Genomic DNA, 13,294 nt, shown 5'->3' with positions numbered 1-13,294 from the left:
ATGGAGGGTGACCTCGATCCTCTGGACTGGGGCTGGGGACTTGAAGACAATCGATTTGGACCTATCATGACTGCCATGAATGCTGCACCAGACACTCTTCTGAAGATGATACACTGCAACTGCACCACAGCTTGTGACACACCCCGTTGCAGCTGCAGAAAGAATGGGCTTCCGTGTACGTCTGCATGTGGATCATGCCAAGTGACGTTTTGTGACAATCCACTAAATCAAGCCTCTGAGGAACTAGAGGACAGTGATGACTGAAATTGTAACCTAAAGTGCCATTATGTAATGTTCACAAATAAATGTTTCAGTGGCACCAGGTGATCAGTGATTTTGGTTCAGATGGAAAATTTATTGATTTTTGCACTCTTGAATTTTGCCGCCATCTTGGATTTCATGTTAAATACTGATCAGATCGAAATTTTATTGATACCAGTGGATTGCTGATCGATTAAAACCATGGACCAGAACCAACAATTGTGTTTTTATCACAATTATTGAAGAAGTTATAGGTGTTTTAGTTATTTCAAAGCCCGGTGGCAGCCATCTTGAAAATTACAGTTTTAACCCATTTCCGGATGTCAGATTTTGGTAGACTTTTTTTCTGTTGATCAGTATATCCAGTAGGAATGAAAACCACTAAAAAAACCTTTTGTTGCAATTTGTTGTGGGTCAGGTGGTATTTTGACCCGACTGCAATGGGTTTATTTCCCGAACAAATAACAGGGAATTAAATGGTGATTGCGATGGGGCAGACGACGACGGGCTGAGGTGTGGAAGAATGGGGGAACATGGAATCGATAAATAATTATATACAATGAGACAACGAATCCTATGGCACCACACGCTGGATTCAAGCACAGACAAGGATGGGGAACGAGAAAACCCAAATGAGGCCTCAGCTCTGCTGGTGGATGAGGAGGGAGCAGGTCCACAGGCTGAAGAGATGAACAGGTGATAAGGCAGGTGATGAAACACCTGGGTAGGATGATGAAGGTTCCTCAAGCAGGAACAGGTATGATGAAGCAGGCACAACGAATGGGGGCAACATCCTTCCATCCATCCATTGGGACCATACTCTGTGCAGAGTGTTGGTGCTGCCTAAGCAGTCTCCTTGGCTATTCGGCACAATCCTGGACAGATCGCCACTTCGACACAGGATACCAGCAAGCTGGCACTCATTTTGCCGACCTCGGAAGGATGACAGGCTGAGTCAACCACAACTGGTATTAATTCAACAGCCGAGGGGGATTTGAACTCAGGATCCTAGGATCCCAAGCCCACCCCCCTGACCATTAAGCCAACACCAGGCATGGGGGCAACATCAAGAGCAGGAACAGGAGAAGGCAGGCACACAAGAAGGAGGGCACACAAGAAGGAAGGCAGGCAGGCAGGCACAAAAGACAGAGCAACCGTTTACTTTCCACAATCTCCTTCTCTCTTTTTGGCACAATCTCTCCTCTCCTTCTCTTGCTTTGCACCCAACCAACTCTTCTGAGATGACTCCAACTCTCCTGGCTCTTGCAAGCTCTCACAAGTTCTCGCCAAAGGTGCCAGAAACTCCGCCTTCTTGAGGCAACAAAAACTCCATCCCTCCGGAAAGACGAACTCTGCTCGTTCGGCCACTTGGGATGCGATCCAAGGCTCCACCCCTCAGGCAATGACAAACAGCTCCTCCCCTCACTCTCTGGACAGTGCCGCCCCTTTTGAAGTCCCTCCTCTCTCTTTGCTTCGGCCTCACCTTGGTGCCTCATCCGGTGGAACATATAAGAGGTTATACGTATGATTCTTTACCTTAAATCCTAACTATTTATTACAATGCATCACCCTCTGTATGTGGCACATTCACACAAGACAATTCTTCAGCTACCGGGTAGACTGTTGTTGTTGTTGTTGTTGTTGTGTCGAAAAAGGTCATAGGGGGCAATCACATACTGGGGAAACTAGCCTTAAACCCTACCTAGTTAACACAGCACCACCCCTGTGTGGTGACATATAACAATCTTAATCTCACAGTTTCCCCGACTTAATTTACATCAAGATTTCTCATTCCCGTCCATGGACCATTCTGCACTATACAATCCTACCTTTCCTATGAAATTCCTCCATCTACCCCCACAAACATAACAATATTCACTGTAAAACTTACCACTGTACACCATTTGTAAACGATAAATGTTTATGACTTCCTACTGCTGTGCAACGTCCATAAATGACAAAGACCTATGGAAACTTCTCTCATCATATCGCCATAAAACTGAGAAACAGCCGCGAGCGATTGTGCCCGTGAAAGATCACAAGATGTGCCATTGTCTTTGGTCACATGACATTCCATGAGCAAAAGCGAGGCCCCACAGGTCGACTGTTGTTTTTCCAGATCGTTTTGTGAGTTTTGCTGGAATCCTAAATTGTAATTACATTAGTATGCAAAATTTCAGCTTTCTAACCCACCAAGAAAGTACTAAATATTCACATACTGCATGTGAGTGAGTGATTGAGTGCTGGCAGGATGGCCTGGAGGTACGCACACTCGCCTCTAAGCTGTCTATCCTGGGTTTTAATCCTGGCACAGGTATAAACTATCAGCTTGGTGTTTCACAGGCAGGGCGATTCATCAATGTGTGTGCCGTCCCTCGGATCGACGTTAAATGGGAGTCTAGTCTGCCAGCATTCGTGAGGTGGACGTCAAGGATCCCACGGTGTCCTTCGCGAAGGGGATGTGAGCTATTGCCAGCACCATGGCCAAATTACAAATTTGTGCCCTAACTTTAGTCTGCCTGACCAGTCGGTTCGTGAAAGATTTGGGCCAAGCTTCCCCCAGCCAACCCCAAAATAATATGGGAATAATTGTGGCCGTTAAAGACTAAGAAGAAGAGATGAATAAGTGGTTAGAAAGAACATTATATATTCGATACTCACTTAATACATTAGTTCATAGGTGTACCCATATTTTAACGGAAATTCGCTTTAAATTTGTAAAGTGATATTTCATATTTATATTAACTCCATGCACAGAGCATGCACGAGCTCACATGATTGGATTGGTCCTTGTTCACATGATTGGTCCCAGAACGAGAGGGGGAGGGTGATAAGGGGGGTCCAATGGCGAGTTTGGCGTTTTGAGGTTCGGGGGTCACAGAGCCGGTAAGGGGCGTTCCCTCTTTGTGGCGCCCGCGTGCACGACGTCCGGATACCTACTGTGTACATTAACTGGATATGAATATTGTTTGAGAAAACATGGAACAACGCCTCGTATGTGCAAGTGCAATGACGTGCTTGATTTCGAGGAATGTCTGCCAATTACGCTTTTTGAAATCTGATTAAAACGCAGGACGAAAAGAAAAGGAATTCCGCCCGCCATCAATCACAAAACAAAAAGGCACAAATGATGTCACATGTTTGTGTTGAGAGGGTTTTTAAAAGCAGATTTTTTTTTTTGATCCAAAATCCGAAGTGATGAAGTGATGAAAATCAATTCACACATCGGTCTGTATAATTATCTTTTAATTAGGATTCTACGATGATACCATTTGCATGAGTAATATGCAAATAAGAGATGCAAAGCCAAAAACAAGCCGTCACAATCGTTTCATTACAACAATGCGTGACGTCATAAACACGTCACAAAGGCATATATCGATTTGAGCCCGTTGCGGCATCGCCAAGTCCATTTTAAGATCTCCAATTCCTCAAGCGTACGGCGTATGACGTCACGTATGAGAGGTCATACCCAAACAAGTCCAGTGTGTTCGGCTGCCCGGGCAGCGCAGCGCTTGCATCGAGAGGGCTCGCAGTGATTGATTGTGTGTAACTGATTTAATAAAAGGAGGGTCAATTATAACTTAAGTAGGGACGTCAGCTCTCGGCACTCCGTGCGCAGCCTGGCCCGAGGCCAGGCCCGCACGGCCCATTTGACAATCGAATTAACATGAGAAGCGTGCTGGTTCCACAACCGCACTTCATATGATCCCCCATTAATGGCGACGCTCGAGCGAGCTGGCTATTTAAATAAATAGAAGGGATTGGGGGGGGGGGGGTTACACGTTGGAGCCACGGACGTGTAAACGACGAAACGCTGATCGAAACTTTACACTCCCTGTAAAACTTTGGGTGTACCTGGCCGACGTGGCAAGTGAAATTCCCATCGGTCTCGTGTCCGCAAAATACCATGTACTGAGTGTGTGGATGGGCAGAACGGTCTTGGGGATTGTGATGAAATAAATATAATCGTAAAATTATTTATTTATTATTTAATTTATTGATCATTCATTAATTTGGGCTGGTGCTTTGCAAGCAAGCCCTCGAATGGACGTTAAAGTGGATGTGTTCCCATCTGCTAGCAAAAGTTAGTGGACGTTAAAGATCGTACGGTGGTTGTAACGAAGAGTAGGCTAGTTATCGCCATACCCTGAACAAATGACAAATTCCGACAAAAAATACTGATGACCGTTTTTATCCAGGTGTTGAGGCTCATGGAAAAGCTACTCCTCCATTACACAAATCGATTACTAATATCAAATAGATAATATTTCCACTCAAACTCCATCAACGCTGATCAATAATTATCTTTCCACTCCCCCTCCACCAACATTAGTCAATCAATTATATTAATTCATTAAAATCAATGTTTACACTATCCCCTCCATCAACACCCCCCCTCACTACCCCCCATTTATACCAAGCTGATCAATAATTTAATCACACCGCCCCCACCTCCACGAATATTTGCCCCACTTCAACCAAAAACCATCTCCACAAGATCCATAATTTTTCATTCCAAATTATGATTTGAAGTAATATCTTGCTTTTCAAAAGTTAAAATTCAGTTCTACAAGTCAATGAAGATATTGATCACAACTACATGGTAATTATAATTGTTTACCCCATGCACGCAGAGCGAAAGGAGCAATTTGTTCACTACTCCATGTCTGTCCATCAGTCCATCCGTGTTAATAGTTTATGATCAAGGAACAACTTAATTTCAACATTCGTCCCGATCTCGCAAGTGCAGAGAGGAGTGAGATAATTGTTTTACTCTGTCTGCCTGTCTGGAGTCAAACAGAATTGAAAAATCATTCCAAACAGTAAACTTACTGTTTTTAAGAACGTCATAAAGGACACAAACAATAGGCACGAAGAACTAATGTAACGTGTTCCAGAAGGTGGTGTGTAAAACACTGCTTCAATGGCGGTAAACCGACCTTTAAAATCTTTCTTTTACTTCAATTTAATTATACTAGTATGGGCCCGTAGGGGCGGGCCTGTAGGTGAGTGCCAGTATGTGCCCCTCTCTCTCTCACCCCTCTCTCGCCCCCTCTCTCTCGCCCCCCTCTCTCTTGCCCCACACTCTCATCCCCCCTCTCTCTCACCCCCCTCTCTCGCCCCCTCTCTTGCCCCCTCTCTTGCCCCCCTCTATTCCCCCTAGTCTCGCCCTTCCTCTCTCCCCCTCCTCTCGCCCTTCCTCTCCCCCCTCCTCTCTCATCCCTCCCTCTCCCATCCCCCTCTCTCGCAGATATTGGTCGACAGATAAATGGCCGTAACTTGGGAACTGCTCGTCCGATTAATATCAAACCTCGAAAAGGCACATCCGCGGGTCCCCAGCAATATTCCTGGCAAGTTTCAATCCGATTGGACCGGCGGTCATCGAGAAACTGCGGTCGCAGCCAAACAGACAAACAGAGAGACACACACACACACAGAGATTGCTGGAATTATAGATAGATACCTGAACACTGTACGGGATAAGGTGTTCCCTAAACTCCCTAGTTATAATTTCTTTCGTTCCCTTTTAATTAACGACATCACGATGATGTCAGGACCAAGGCACTGCATGTACCCAGTCTTGTCTCGATTCTCATGTTAATTTGATGAGTTGGAGAACTCTCATCGTTCATAAAGTGTTTATCTTTGGTCTATTAATAGTTAATATCTGATGTTTGTATCTGGTGTTGGTGTCGTGCAGGCATGATGGACCGAATGGCCTCCTCATGCACAAAGGTTCCTTGGATCTTGCTAACGGTGTAAGTCATGTCAAGGATAGTACAGAGTGAAATGTACTTTGAATAATAAAGGTCAAAGGTCAAAATGTAGGTTGGTCAAGATGGCAGTGGTAAATGCAATAACCGAAGCACACTGCAATAATTGTGCAAAGATTTTATGGTTTAGGCATCTGTTAGATTAGTTCAAAGGTAAAACTTTGTGCACCAACATAACCTTATCAAGAACACATTACACCGGAAGTGACATCATTGCTGCTCAAAACATCTTGGATAAAACCAAGCTGGTGACCAGCAGTCACACATACTGTGAAACAGCGGTGTATCATGAAGTTCCTTGTGAAGGAGAACATCAAACCAGCTGGAATGCACAGGAGACTGCCTGCATAATGTGCTGACGCAGACACATCATGTAGTTGTGTTCTAAGAGGGCCATGAATTGGTCAAGAATGTTGAGCATTTTCACTCTCAAATAAATGCCCCACTCAAACAAACATAAAACGTGTTGAACAGATAATTTTGGAGACCAGACCTATTAGACGAGAAAATAGAACAGATCGCCATTTTGGAGACGAGGAATACCCGCTCCCTTTCGGAGCATTGGCAAGTCGTCTTCCCCCACCCCTGCGAGGGGGGATGGGGATTTTTTTTTCTTTGTGCTTACTACCTGACTGGGTACTATACCAACACATGTGTAAAATTTGGTGTAGATCGGGCCAGCCTTGTTTGTTTCTATGATTTTCAGATGGAAATACATACACACATACAGACATACAGAGAATTGCCTTATTTGTCCCTTTCCGGTTTCACTGGAGGGGGCTAAGGTTTGCTTTCTGTCTGTCCGTCCCACCTGTGGTTTTTCCGACACCCTTTATCATATTCAACTGAAACTTGGTCCATGGCTTTATGATGATAAGTTACAGAAGAAGTTCGAGTTTCAGGACGTTTCGTCAATTTTTTCCAGAGTTATACCTTTTTTGAACTTAGAAAGCATCACATATTATACATGGGTCAGTGTTCAGGTGCTCCGACTCCACCACAATGAAATCATGCGTCGTCATTCCATGAGGTGTTTCCATGTTTCCACTCATTTAACAAATGTGTTTCCACTTTTTTTTGTCCACTTCTTGTAAGTGTGATATTTCCTTCTACCACCGAAGGTGGACGGAGGTCAGGTATTCACCCCTGTTTGGATGATTGTTTGTTTGTGAGCAGGATATCTCAAAATGTTATGGACAGATTAAAAAGAAACTTAGTGGGCAGGTTGGGTGTGTGACAAGGTCGAAGTGGTTGGATTTTTGTGAAGATCTGCATCCGGATCCAACTACTAGAATTTATTTTCGTGATTCCTCACCATTGAGAGATAGGGCTAAAACTGATATATAGCATGATATCTCAAAGGGTTATGGACGGATTCGGATGAAACTTGGTGGACAGGTTGGCTGTGAAACAAGGAACAACTGATTTGATTTTAGTGAAGATCCGGATGTGATAAATGTTTAATTTGGGGCTTCTTCACCATTGGGAGATGGGGCCAAAAACGATACGTAGCATGATATCTCAAAAAGTTGTGGACGGATTAAGACAAACCTAGGTGGATGACTTAGTTAGGTGACAAGGACAAGCCAATTAGTTAGGTTCTGGTTAAGTTCCAGATTCAGATCCAGATCCAGCCCATCAGTGGGATACAAACCGCAAACTGTTCAGCCTGGTGGAGGTATGCACTCCACCGAGTGCCGTTCTCGTGTTCATCATGGTTTTGTATCCTAATGGTTTAATTCATGTGGAATTCATTGAACATGAGAAAACTACCAACACATGGTATTCCAGTGAGTTGTAAAACAACAAAGTGAGATGCATAATATACCAACTGACGGCCTAATATGCTATTTCAGGGCATTACTTTATCGTCCAGTCATGTTTACTCTCACATGGCAAGCGTGACCACAGCTATTATAACGAGCGTACGTTGGGAAAGTTATAAACCATCTCACATGAAGACCAGACGAGTGAGTTTGTGATTTCCATCGAAAAGGACCACTCCAATGAACATCTGGGTGGTGTCAAGGTTAAAAATCACCTTCCGGTTCTGGGTTTGGTGCATCGGCAGGCTCTCTCAGGGTCTCTGTCGACTTTCTCAAAGTTAAGTTTCCAGTCGATTTTTGTCCCGTTTTCACTGTTTATTTTCTCACCTACATGTTACTGTGTGTTCCGAGATCGCTTTTGTTTCAAAAATCGTGCTATTTTGTGTGTTTTTTTTTTTCAGTTGACCTTGTCTTACCGGGTCCCTTGAGGCTTCCCATACTTCCCCTCTTGGTGCATGATCGTTTTTATTTGTATTCTCACCCTATTACCTTCATTCCTATTTTCCCCACTTCCCCAACGTCCCCCACCTCTTATCGTCCCCCATCCAAATCCTCGATCTTTTCTACCCCCGTTAATCCACCACAAACCCACCTCCTTCATATTCCCTGCTTTCCTTCCTGAAAGTCCCTGTAATGTCCATCTTGTATTCCCCATGTTCCCTGCCCCATCCCTCTCCCTTCCACAGATCTCCTAATGTCTCTGTTCCCCACTGTTTTGTCCTTCCCACACCCCCCTTGTCTCATGCCCCCCCTTGCTGTGCATTGTGTGTTAGCTCTCATTCGAGCCTTGACAATGTATACAAAAATGAAAATAAATTTTAAAAATGAAAAGACGTCAAACCAGGTGTCCAGAAATGGCTATTTCCTCATCCCAAAGGTTTTTTTTCACGAATTTCAAGACACTGACACATCGACAAGCCAAGTGTTTATGTGCAGGAGAATAGCCTGAGAAAGAGGTGAGGTTTCATGAACTTTCTTGCACTTCTGGAGAATAAAGTATAGTCCACAGCAACCTTAAATCCGTATTACATGTGTACAGTATATCCGAAAGTGCCGGATTTAGGGCAGGGCAGACTATGAAGTTGCCGAGGGGCCTCCACAACATGGGGGGGGGGGGGTCAATGAAACTTTTTCTGTATCTCCAAGCATATATTCGAAAATACTCAATAAAATTGTTATATGATACAGATTTGTGTTCTAAATGATAAATAGTTGCGTTATGCTCAGAAGTCCAAATTGTAGCAGGTCGGGAGCAGTGAAAGCTATTGTCATAGGATGACCAGTCAATCACTGCCGAGGGGCTTCGACAGTCCGAAACTGCCCATGGTCTTCCGCAGTCCTAAATCCGGCACTGATATCATATTCGATGTACCATACTCTGTTCCAGAGCGTTGGTTCTGCCGAATCAGTTTCTTGGACAAGGGTCATGTTGGGCGTTTTGCCATTCCACCAACAGCAGTAGTTAGGGCAGGAATTTGTTCATGATGCCGGTGATAGCTCGCCTACTCTTAGCGAAGGACACCGTGGGATCTTCAACATCCACCAACTACTTCCGGCAGATGGGACGTCCAGTTTAACGTCCATCCGGGGGACGGAATACACATTGATGAATCGCCCTGCCTGTGAAACACAGGGATGACAATTTATAGCTGCGTCGGGATTCAAACCCATGTGAGACAGCTCAGAGGTGAGTGTATATGGGAAGGCAACAGCAAATCACCCAGTATAATCATTGACAATGAACTGCTTTGGCAGCACCAAAGCTCTGTATGGTACATCAAAAAAAGCATTAAAATAAATAAATAAAAATTATCCTGTATATTTACATACATATATATGTATATACAGTATATATATATATATATATATATATATATATATATATATATATATATATATATATATATATATATATATATATATATATATATATATATATATATATATATATATATATATATATATATATACACAGGAGCCTGGTGTGTTGGCGCAGTGGTTAGGGCAGCGGCTTGGGATCCAAAAGGTCCTGAGTTCAAGCCCCGTTGGGCCACTGAATTAATACACCAGGGGTTTGACTCAGCCTGTCATCCTTCCAAGATCGGCGAAATGAGTACCAGTGTACTGGGCCGGTGTATACCCCGGTTAAAATAGGTGTACCATATCCCTGTGTCGTAAGAGGCGACCAGGGTTGCATCAGGAAGGGCATCCGGCGTAAAACATGTGCCAAATCACTATGCGGATCATACGGATGATCCGCTATGGCGACCCCTAACGGGAGCAGCCGAAAGAAGAAGAAGAAGAAGATATATATATATATATATATATACAGGATACATATACATGTATATATATATATATATATATATATATATATATATATATATATACAGGATACATATACATGTATATATATATATATATATATATATATATATATATATATATATATAGTATACATATATATTTATATATACAGTATACAAATATTTATATATAGAGTATACATATATAAGAATGGTGCACACACTCACCTTTGAGCTGTCTTGCCTGCTGGTTTGATGCCTAACTATAAATTGTCGGATTGGTGCTTTGCAGGAAGGGTGTTGCGTCACATTGTGCACCATCCTTGGTTAGATGTACAGCAGGATGTACCATCTGCAAACATTAGTTGGTGGATATTAAAGATCCCATGGTGTATTTGCATTTCACAATGAGTAGGCAAGTTATCTTCAGCAGTCAGCACCCTGAATAAATTAAAAATTGCTGTCCTATGTACCAGTGGCAATGTAAAGGCAAACAACAGAATGGTAATTATTAAAAACATCAAAAGAAACAATGATTTTATTATACTTCATGATTCTACATTGCCCTATTCGTAGTTGTGGCGAAATACATTGCCCAGTGCAAAATACGTCTGCACCGCCAAGGAAGAGGGACGGAGACACTCATCTGGGCGAGACCTACTTGTGCCCATCCCCTGGCACATGCTTCAGCCCCCTCCCCTTTTGAAGAGTCTTGAAAAGAGCCCGAGAAAGAACATGAAACAAATTCTTTTCTGAAACGGAATTTTGTTTTTTTGGAAATGGAAAATCACTGGCTGTGCAATTTGCAGTGTTTTAACAACCTGCTGCACGATATAGTGAATGTATGTTTCACAGCAGCGTTTTGTGTCCCCTGTATTACGGCATGCATCCTTCATTACATCATCTCGTGAAAGGATGCAAATTGACTGTTATACTCCACTGGACTGCAAGCAGGGTTGTGTTCAGTTACTAAGTAGCTAGCTCGTGCTTGCCAAGCCAGCCATTCCTTATCAACAATTTTAATGGAGCACTTTCTTGAGTGCTTAAGCCACTTAGCAAGCACTCTACAAGAAACCTGGTAACTGAACACACCCCAGGTCTTCGTACATGTCAAACAGCATTTATGAGCATTTTAATAGATCGCCTGCAATGCTCCTTCACCATCATGAAGACATGGCTTAAGGGGGAAAAGTTGGGCGGTCTGTATGGAAGCTGTAGGAAAAACAAACCCGGTTATTTTATTATGTTTTTTTTTTGTATACATTTTCAAGGCTTGTACAACAGCTAACTCTTTCAGTGAACAACCCTCTTTGAAGAATACAAATTAGAATTTCCTAGCAACTAATACCAATGGAAACAATATTTTGAAATTTTGACCTTTTTACATAATTCCTCAACCTTGAAATGTTAAATAAACAGCTCACTCGAATCACTTATTCTTGATTTATTTGAGTTATATAGTTGCTTGAAGAATGCAAACCCAATCCACTTAATGAAATATGTAAATGTCTCTCAGTAAATCAAACATATTTATGGTTGCTGCATGGAGGATCCACCTGACTGACTGCTTGTGGGAGTACAGGATTGGCATTTGCTCGTTGTGAGTCTATTTGAGTAATTTGGTTTAAAAATCTTTTGAAAGCCTCTCGTACGTTACAAAGAAATCCCCAGAAGTATAGTCTGATAAAGGGCACGAACAGAAGCGTGCAGGTTTGTGACGTTTTCCAGGCGGGTTGAAAGACAAGATTACAGATCGGGTGGCGCCTCGTGGGAGACCGTCGGACGGTGTCCCATGCGATCGCTTCTCACATCTCAGGGTAAACCAAGAGCGGTTCACGCCTCTGCTGCTGAATGTATTTCATTTTGGCTTTAACCCGAGGGGATAACGAGAAACTAGCGAGAGATGGAGCCTATCTTTTACCCGGTCTGTTTCCCCGCTGGGGCCATTCGAACCTTTCGAAACCTCGCTCCAAGGGCTCGGGGTGAGAGGGGCCATTGGCCCATCGTGCGAGGTGGTGGTTAGAGGAGAAAGTCGCCCCTAAAATGGGCTATTGTGGCGGGTCCCATTGTGAGCACGCGGGGGGATTGTTAGCGACCCATTCAGGGGCGGGCGGTTAATCAGGCCGAGCGCCGTCGGGGAAGCGTGGGGGACGGTGCGGAGGCGTTTTCCCAGCCCCGGAATGCCTGGGAACGGCATGCGGCGACGCGCGGGTTCGACAGCTGCGTCCTTGCGCTGCGCGGCCGCGGGCCAGGCGGGCCGGGCGCGGGATGGTCGCTCCGCGCGTGGCGAGAGGGAGGGGTCTGTGGAGAGGGGGTCTGTAGAGAAGGGGGTCCATGGAAATGTGAGTTTGCAGAGAGGGGAGGGAGTCGCAGAGGAGGGAGAGAAGGGGGTCTCCAAACTCAGGGAGCGCGTACTTCCTTTTTGGTCGTGGCGCACGATGGGAAAGGGTTCCAATGTTTTATTTTGGAAATAAAAAGTTTAATGGTGTGATGATTCGAGAAATAGCAGAGTCGATAGTGTAATAATTAGACAGCATCCGCTTTTAGACTGGGAGGTCGTTGGTTCAAACTCCATCTGAGTCATACCAAAGACTTTAGAAATGGTATGTGCTGCTTCCTTGCTTAACACACAGCATGTTCCCATCGTGTGCTGCCTTTTTGGCTGCTGCTTGCATCATTGGTTAGGGGCGCAGGTATGCCGCTGATGCAGTGCCCCTATTACCAGGACACTGGTTCTCATTCCGCTGACCTCAGAAGGATGACAGGCTGAGTCAACCTCCTGGTGATACATACATATACATGTACACACATATCCATATATATATATATATATATATATATATATATATATATATATATATATATATATATATATATACACGCACACATATACATATATATCTTATATATTATTTCCGAGTTTGTGGTTTCGTGTCGCGCTATCTTCGACTTTGTTCTGCGCTCGAGTAACGTGATATTCGGCTTTCATTATCTCAATGACCATATGAGGTGCATGGTACAAAAAAAGTGAATAAAATGGTTCTGAAACAGTGAAATCGTATTCCACTTACTGCATTAAAGTAAAATTACTACTGATACTCTGCATCAGTTCCTTTCTCAAACA

The 13,294-nt window shown here is 43.7% G+C and overlaps 2 long non-coding RNA genes across 4 annotated transcripts in view; one reads left to right on the top strand and one right to left on the bottom strand.

Moving 5' to 3' along the window:
* LOC147017468 (uncharacterized) overlaps positions 1-13,294 on the bottom strand; it is a 131,999-nt gene that overhangs the window by 62,252 nt on the left and 56,453 nt on the right. For all 3 annotated transcript variants that reach the window (XR_015049519.1, XR_015049517.1, XR_015049518.1), the window contains exon 3: positions 10,399-10,522. This is a non-coding gene — a long non-coding RNA (uncharacterized LOC147017468). The remainder of the gene's footprint in view (positions 1-10,398; positions 10,523-13,294) is intronic.
* LOC147017469 (uncharacterized) lies at positions 7,935-11,620 on the top strand. The gene is made up of 3 exons (XR_015049516.1): positions 7,935-8,820; positions 10,463-10,585; positions 10,747-11,620. It is a non-coding gene; the product is annotated as an uncharacterized LOC147017469 (long non-coding RNA).

The sequence above is a fragment of the Eptatretus burgeri genome, chromosome 11 (assembly GCF_056783735.1).
Source record: "Eptatretus burgeri isolate ZD-2024b chromosome 11, Ebu_testis_v1, whole genome shotgun sequence".
In the NCBI taxonomy this organism is placed as follows: Eukaryota; Metazoa; Chordata; class Myxini; order Myxiniformes; family Myxinidae; genus Eptatretus; species Eptatretus burgeri.
The sequence above is the reverse complement of the archived record's forward strand: the minus strand, read 5'-3'. Positions and strand labels throughout refer to the sequence as shown.